Here is a 9,565-nt window from a genome sequence, read left to right on the forward strand (position 1 = left end):
CAACCTTTTGCATGTTAAGAAGCTTGAGCATACACACAACTTTGCTATATGGAAAAAGCAATGCTATAATGTCTAGATAAAGAGGGAGTTTACTATCCCTTATTATCCGCCCCAAAATGGTGTTGTAGAGCTCATGAATAGGACTATTTAGGGGAACATCAGTACTATCATATCTCATGCTGCATTACCTCATGGATTTTGGGCAAAGGTTGTTATGACAACTGTACACTTGACAAATCAATCACCAAATAGGTGTTTGGGGGGGAGAGTCCCTGAAGAAACGTGGTCATGCAAGCCACCTTCGTATGCACACTTGAGAGTATTTGGCTACAAGGCTTTTGTGCATATATGCAAAGGAAAATGCAGCAAATTGGAGCCAAAGTCATGTAAATGCATTTTCCTAGGATACGGTGACAAGAGTGAAATGGGATATGGATTATGGGATCCTGAGAAGAGGAAAATTTTACGCAGCAATGATGTTATCTTTCAAGAAGATCACATGCATTAATAGCCTGAAAATTCTGAGGAAGTCAGAAGGGTTGTATTCTAAGAAGAGATACATGTAGGATAGCAAAGAGTACCCACAGTATAGTAGCAAATACTTGTTGCAAATGACCTATAAATGCAGGGAATGGTGTTGAAATTTATCAATAAGAAGTTGCCAGTGATATATCACAATTTCAGCAAGAAAATGTACCACTAAAACAGCTAAAACAAGCATGGCACCATGCTAAACCATTTGAACAGCAAGCTGTTAATGCGGATTTCCAGGCTAAACAGCAAGCAAATACTGATCATTGGGTCTGTAGGTTGACCAAAAATAGCAAACAACCAAATAGGTTTGTTCTTGATGCAAATTATCTTGTTGATTATGTTATGTTGACATATTGTGGTGAATCGTCATGCTTCAAGGAAGCAATGCATAAAGAGAACAACATGGCATAAAGCTATGATGTTGGAGATGGAATCTCTAAAGAAGAATAGTACTTGGGATTTGGTGCATTTTCCCAAGGGTCAAAAAGTCCTACCAGGCAAATGGGTTTACAAGATGACCGTCACTTGTGGTTCCTCGCCAAAGTACAAAGCAGACTTGTTGCAGAAAGGTATAAGGAAGAACATGTTGAGATATTTGCAATCACACCCACTGTGGCCTCTTTATATGAGGCAGTTCTGGGCTTAGGACATGCAGGCAGACTGAATCCCTTACGCACAAATTGGGAAACTACTACCTATCCAACAACTATAAAGCATTGTACTTGACTACCACTTTTTCATATGGAATGAATACAATATCATGATGCTTTGTACTTTCACTTAGTGTCTTTATCATTGTTAGTCCATTACACAAGATTGTCTTTATGAGTCCAAGCTTCCATCTTGGAACCTATTTCACTTGTGTAACAGTTGGTCTCTCCTTGTCCTCTATGTCAACATGATTCTTATCTTCATCTTCCATCCTCCATAGCTCCTACCATGCTCTAGATCCCACATATTTCACATGGTATCAGCGCTCAGCTAAGCATGGCCCAACTCTCATTTCACTCCTCTCAGCTCCTTTCCATCTCTGCTCAGCTCAGTTTGAGTACTAGACCCTATCTCCAACTTCATTTACATTACTACCTTCAATGAAGCTTCCATGGCAGCCATAGCCAGCAGCACCATGTCAGCTTGAAGCTTTCATATCTCTCTCCATAGGCCAAATCTCTCTAAACTTCCTTCTGGAGAAGTGTTTCTCTACTTCCAGATCTCCTCCCTGGCACCTCAATCATTGAGATTGGGCAACTATAGCTTTAGCATTGCCTCTTTTTAGAGTCGTTGCCATAACTGTGTCTATGGATAGCACCTACCTACCTCTGTTGGAGCAGCCATATCTCATCAACCAGGCCATATCTCTTCAAGCTTTCTCTTCAGAGTTGTTCTTCAGGTCAAGGCGCAACTTCTTGGCACAAAAATCAAGGAGATTGATGCACATCATGCCCGGCATTTTCATTTTCCCAAATCTAGGCACAGTTTTGACAGCAACCACTTTGAAGGCTTAGATCTCTCAACTCAAGCAAAAGGAGTACAAACTCTCTTAGGGGGAGTTAGACCCATTAGTGAGGGTCCTCCATCTCAAAGGGTTTGATCAGATTCGACCCGTGGACCTCGTAGGAGCTCATTTACTAATCGTTAGTCCCTGTTTTGACAGGACAGCCATAGCCACTTACCTTCGAGCTCATTTTTCCTTCATTTTCTCTCTCTTGCCACTTAAACCAAGACAAGGCCACTCTAATCTGAAGTTTTTCAGCAAGTATTTAGCCATCAAATCAAAAAGGAGAGGAAGCTATGAAGATTTTTTGAAGATCGTCAAGTCAAACTCAAGCAACAAACATCAAATTTCAAACTAGTATCTTTTGATACTTCACTGCCATTGCTTGTGTCTTTTGACACATACAAAGATCAACTCATTGATGGTTATTCTTAGTCATTTGAAGCTGATTTTCATCATGGGAATGACCAAAATCAAGTCTTTTATGAAGATGCTTCTCATGAAGAGTAACATTACTCTTATTGCTCAATTCAACTACATGGAAGACTTGTTTATTCCGCTTGCAAGGATGGATGGATTTATTTGTTTTGAAGAGCAATCGATGAATTTATTTGAAGATTTTGAAGACATTTCTGTTGCCTCAAAGATGATGATACCTTTGCTTGAGGGGGACATGGACATGAAGACTAATACAGGCAAAGTCCACCAAAAAAAAGAAGATCAAAAAGACCATGAAGAAGAGAAGAAAGACAAGAAGACCTGCAATGAATTGAAGATCTATGTAAAAAGAAATGCTGAAAACCGCAAGGACCTCACAGTACTTGACCCAATTTTTTACTGACTTTGTTTAGCCTTGTATTGCCTAGCCCAAAATGCTCTTGTCATAAGCTTGTAAACTCCTCATGTAGCCTTGTACTACAGCCTTTGTACACTTTGTGAGGCCCCTATTACAGCCTCTAGATGTCCACCATGTTTGTGGTACCCACACTTAGCCTTTTCTGCAGTAGCCTCTAGTGTTTTGCCATGTTTATGGTGTGCCCACACTTTGCAAGTGTTGCTCTCACTAAAGCCTCTATACACTTTGTACTTTCTAGTTGTGATTGAGGAGGGGTGTTGAGATATTTGCAATCACACCCACTGTGGCCTCTTAGAATGAGGCAGTTCTAGGCTTAGGACATGCAGGAAGATTGAATCCCATAGGCACCGAAAGGGAAACTACTACCTATCCAGCAACTAGAAAGCATTGTACTTGACTACCGCTTTTTCGTATGGAATGAATACAATATCATGATGCTTTGTACTTTCACTTAGTGTCTTTGTCATTGTCAATCCATTACACAAGATTATCTTTATGAGTCCAAGCTTCCATCTTGGAACCTAATTCACTTGTGTAACAGTTGGTTTCTCCTTGTCTATGTCAACATGATTCTTGTCTTCATCTTCCATCCTCCATAGCTCCTGCCATGCTCTAGATCCCACATATTTCACAGAACATGGGATTGATTTTGACGAGATCTTTTCTCCTGTAGTCAAGATGACTACTTCATGAACCATATTGGGCTTGGTTGCATGTAAGGATATGGAACTCTTACAGACGGATGTAAAGACTGCTTTCTTACATGGTGATTTGCATGAGGATAGATATATTCGATAGCCAGAAGGCTTTGTAGCCAAAGGGCAAGAAAAGATGGTATGTAAACTCAATAAAAGATTGTGTGGGGGGCTACAACAAGCACCACATGAATGGTATCATAATTTTGATACATTCGTGCAATCTCAAGGATTCAAAATGAGTCAAGTGTATCACTGCTTATATAGCAAGAACGAAGCATATGGCAGCCTTATTATGTTGGTTTTGTATGTGGATGACATGCTAATTGGTGGTAGGGATGCTCATGCTTTGGATACATTAAAGTCTATAGAACCTACACAGGAGTTTTGACATGAAGGATCTTGGTGAGGCAAATCACATTCTTAGCATGTGTATACTTAAGGACAAATCAACATGTCTTCTTTATCTGTCACAACAAGAGTATGTATCCAAGATTTTGCAGTGTTTCAATATGGAGGAGGGGAAAGCAAGTGGCATACCATTGCCTCCATCTATGAAACTCAGTGCAAAGGACAACCCTTCATCTAATGATGAAAAGGCTGAAATGGCCAAGATTTTGTATACTTCAACTATAGGTAGCTTGGTGTATGCTATGGTTGCTACACATATCCTGACATAGCATTTGCTGTGGGAGTGGTTAGCAGAAATGTGGTACATCCTAGTAGACAGCATTGGGAACCAATGAAAGGTATTATGAGAAATCTTAAGGGCACAAAGGATTTGTGCATCTACTTTGGAAAGTAGAAGGCATTTGTTGTTGGCTTTATGGATGCAAACTATGTTCGTTATGATGACTATAGGACGTCTACTTCAAGGTATGTATTCAGCTTCACAAAGGGAGCAATTTTTGTGATTTCATTCTATAAAAGTGTGTTCCATTGTCTACTACAAAGGCACAATATGCGGTTGCCACTAAGGCATCAAAGGAGGTTTTATGGCTTTCACCTCTAGTGGGAGAGCTTGGCATTATCAAGATCCATGTCCTCCATTGTGATAGTCAGAGTGCCATCATCCTAGCACGGAACCATGTCTTTCATGCAAAGATGCACATACAGGTGAAGTATCACTTTACCAGGGATATACTTGATAGCAAAAGCATTGATCTTGTCAAGATACATACAGTTGATAATCCTATAGATCTCACAAAGGGTCTTCCACCAGAGCGGTTTGCTCATTGCCAAGGGGAGTTGGATAGTATATGCATTTCAACTTTGTACATGCTTAGACTTAGCTAATTATTTTCTTCAACCTTAAGGTACACTACCTTTAGGTGGGAGGTTTTTGGGAATAAAGGGCCACTATGCCTTTTACATGTGCTCAGGTGTGAATGCACCCTTAGCACTTGTACTTTACATATATCTATCTAAGAAACCTAAAAGAGGTACACAACTAATTGTACCCATACATCATGCATCTCACACTCTCTACTCTAGTGCTACTCACACACACTCTCTCTCTCTACAGATATTACCATTGTTGACCATCGCATCTCCACTGTGCATACACCACTTTAGATGTTGGGCTATTTAGCATGTATGGCCGAAAGTCACTAGATCTCGAGTACAAAGAGCTCAAACTATAGAGAGAATAAATTTTGTAAAAGCAGAAGGTATGAGACAATTGAATTCCAATATATGTAAGAAACCCAATTGTATTATGACTATGACATAAGAGCTAAAGAGAAAACCATATACATCAATATATAGGCTATGGCTCAGTATAAACTCTATTATATTCAACCCATATGCATTAGATTTTTCCATACATGAGTTTGAGCATCAAAATCATGTATATGTGGCTAAAAAACAAGCAAGTACATTCATACAAACAATCAAGAACCTATGCAGCTCATACACACATGAAAAACTCTATTCTAGATTCCCAAAATACTCCTGCTTCAGCCCAAAGCTTCAATCTTGCAAGCTGTTACAGTATAGATCAAGATATCCCAAAATATCCCTCTATTCGAGACAACCAAGAGCAATCTTTAGACATAGAGTAGAGAGAAATCACAAAGAACACTCTATGAACAGCAGTGGCTTCCATCGAATCCCTGTTTAAATCAATCCACAACAATGAGGATCCACATGTAACATGCCACAACCACATAGCGGATTCTTCTCTTAGTTCTTGCCCTTGCTTTATGCCACACAACACCCAATAAAAATCTAGTAGACAAGTATGTTTTTTGCTTCATCTTGTCAAAGATTTGTACCCTGCCTAAGTGCACATGTTTCAGCCTGAGATTTGCCCCACAATTCTCAAGTGCTGCCCTACTCCTCATGCCTACTTTATTCTAGCCCCAAACTTTATCAAGTGTCCATCAAAAAGTCCAAATTAATGTCCTATTCAAACAATTAACCTATTTGTCATGTCTCATGTATGAATTTGATGTAATATGTATTCTAGCATGAAGGCAGGCAAGTCGAGTCCTATAAGCACACAATTCAGATACTATCACCATTAAATTTTCTTAGATTTTTCAATCATTGGACATGCATCCACATGACAACACAATAGCGAGTATCACTCTATACATTTACATAGTTTACCAAATTATGAAGCAACCAATTCTCCAACACCCACCATAATATATTATATGCCCTAGAATTTGGCATAAAACAAGCATGAAATCTTCAATAAAGACCTGTCAATTTTTTGATTATATAAGTCTTTGAAGCATAAGCAATTTCTCACCCACATGCACCACACCAGCTCTCCAATAAGGGACACAATCTAGTAACACCATTATTAATTTAATCCCAAGGACCTTGGGCTCACTATCCATACACATAACACCAAATCCCTTAATAAGAGCCACAATCTACTGACATTGGCACTCCTAAATTTGAATTATACCTACGACACGTGACAAAAACAAACTTGCCCTAAAAGTTGGAGACCCCATACAAAGTAAAGCTAGTGTAGAATTCATAAAATATTCTTCAATTTAGCTAATGAAAGAGATCATTCAAAATATATATTTAATGTTACTAAAAAATGAGAACATGTTGCCAAACTGACCTCATAAATTATCATTTTGTCATACCCAAGGAACAAGGTGATAAAATGACATTTACGAATGCAAAAGATGTGCAATGTTTTAGAGAAAGAACACCACCAAGAGAGCATAACAAGGACTTCCATGACTATCACATTATTTGATCTCTCTGGTTCTCTTCATTCGTATATGTGTTATTATCTAAGACAATGAGGCAAATGACTTGTGATATTACTATAACAACACATATATTATTTGAGTCTCCAATAGTAGAAGCATGTAGGTCAATAAAGTACAAATACATGTAAAAATTAGCAAATCCATTCTTTATATCAAAAATCACTAAATTTTATCGTGTGGCTTAGTGCATGTTGCAATCTTTTTTTTGTTCAATGAATATCAATACTTCAAATCTTCCAAGATCTACTATTGATAACAAATGTCAAGGCTTTGTTATTATAGTATCTATTCCCAACAACTCACCCCCTATAGGAAACATGGTGTATAGCAACCTACTACCACCAATTTCAAATGAATATGCATTCACACAAAGCATAGCTATAAATATATAGTAGAAAAATGTTGAAATTAATTCTAATCTACAATATTTTTGTATGACAAGAAATAGCCTTGTGTAGTAGATATAGGAAAGGAGAAAGGGGGTGCTTCCAAACCAACATAGAATGAAAAAACAAAGTTGCTTTACCATTCTTTAAGACACCTTAAAAGGCACATAGGACAAAGAGATAAACATCTAGATTTTAGTTTATATCAACTTCAAGGTGCCATTGGCACCAAAAGAAGATCCAACTAGTAAAGCTATAAAAGTTACTAAATATGTTATAACCCTAGGCTTTTCTCAACTCCCTTGAGATGTGGTGACTATAAAATTTAATAAATACATTATAATCAAAAAACAACTTAATGTTTAGGCTTTCTAAACTACTCTAAGATGTTGATCACCTATAGAAAGAGATGTGGAGAAAGATTTGAATAACTATCAACTCAATTATTGCCTTAGGACTAAAGCAACAAGAGTGGTATTATAAAAGAGAGCATGCTAAATATAGCTATGGTGGATATGCAAATATATGTTCAAGGTAGTGTTGGTGGGGGATGTAACGATAACCCCAAGCCCATCAACAAAGATGGTTGTTATAGCTAAACAATGTTTGAGATAGATCATTTAAAATGACTGTCTACATATTATGTAGGCCCATACTAGGGAGCAACGCCACAAGGGAATAAAGCAACTAGTCATTTAACTATCATGTATAACAAGTCATTGTGCCATTTCAACAATAGTCACTACAACAATTGTATAGAGGATATACCTATGATCTGAGCAAGAAGAATGAATTATATGATGAGTAATTACATGTACTTATGATGAGGACCTTGGTGTTGCTAATGGTGTGAGTTAATGGATGCCTTTTTCTTGCTTCTCATTCAATGATGTTGTTACTTCAACTCCTTTTGCTAAATAGCAATGTTAAACCAATGTTCTCGCCACCATGACTAATAAATGGCAAAGGTGAATTGACTGCTAGAATAGCTACTACATCCTCTATGGATCTTTCTCATAGAAGTACATGCTCCACTCAAGAGCACCAAAATGCACCCACATGTGGATCTTTCTCATAAAAGTACCTGCTCCATTCAAGAGCACCAAAATGCACCCACACTCCTATTACGGATCCCCATTATTTCCTTCCTTGCAAGAACACCGTCACTAAGTGTAGAGAACATCTTCCAACATGATCGGATCATTGATTACATATGACAATAACACGTTAAATGGATGGAGATAAACCATAAAGAAACATGTTTACGAGATCTTTATATCATGTTTCTCTTTGATTCTACCCAAGAAGAGGCAAGTGGCCTTCTACACACCATGATAGTTTCACCCTTCACATAAGAGGGAGGTCAATGAGAGTGTTTTTGAGTGTCAACAGCTCATCATGAACTTCAAGGGGCCATTTCTTTTCAATGAGAGATTGTTTTTATGAACATCAACATGTACTAGCCACAGCCCATTCCTTTTTCATAAACCTCATGGCCTTTGTCTCTTCTATGAAAGAGAAATGGTCCAAGTCAAATTTCTCCCTTTTCAAGAAAATCCAAGCCCCCCTTTCCACCCTTGATCAAAGTGGTCTTCTCCTTTGGCAAGCCAAAAAGATTCAAACATCATACACGAGGGTGAGAGGGGATGCATGTAGGGTCAACCTCTTTGTTGTCTCAATCCATGGCCATCTAGGCCACCACTTTGGAGACTTTAAGAACATTTTCATGGCAGATGCAAGCATGAATTTATTCATGATGACACCCATAGGCAAAATAAGCTCCTAAGCATAATCTGCAACCTTCAACTTGCGACAAGAAATTATCATCCCATTGCATTCACTAATCTGTAAGCTCTCGATGAAATTCCAAAACAAAAATTGTTAAAGCAACCTGCTTTTCTAAACCTGCACCACTTCAAATGTTCATTGCATCAAGCAAACTCATGTCATGTCAAACACATCACACCAAACTTTCATTGATGCACAATGTAAGGGTTCTATAATGCTCATACTACTTACATAAACCTACATTATACCATTCAACTGATAGTCCTTCCTTCACATCACACCAAACTTTCATTGATGCACAATGTAAGGGTTCTATAATGCTCATACTACTTACATAAACCTACATTATACCATTCAACTGATAGTCCTTCCTTCACATGAGTCTGAACTCAATGCTGTCAACAGCCCAACCACATAATACATATCAATTGCAAGACTAAGTAGACCAGGTTCTAGATCTATACATGTTGCCCTGTTCAGTCAAACCCATAGAAAGAATAAGAGCAAGTATGCAAGCATAGTGCAACTTTACATCGTTTGCATCTTGGTCGATATATTCATACAAAATG

The sequence above is a fragment of the Lygodium microphyllum genome, chromosome 13 (genome assembly GCF_053477565.2).
Source record: "Lygodium microphyllum isolate KBCC chromosome 13, Lygodium_microphyllum_v1.1.10, whole genome shotgun sequence".
Lineage (NCBI taxonomy): Eukaryota > Viridiplantae > Streptophyta > Polypodiopsida > Schizaeales > Lygodiaceae > Lygodium > Lygodium microphyllum.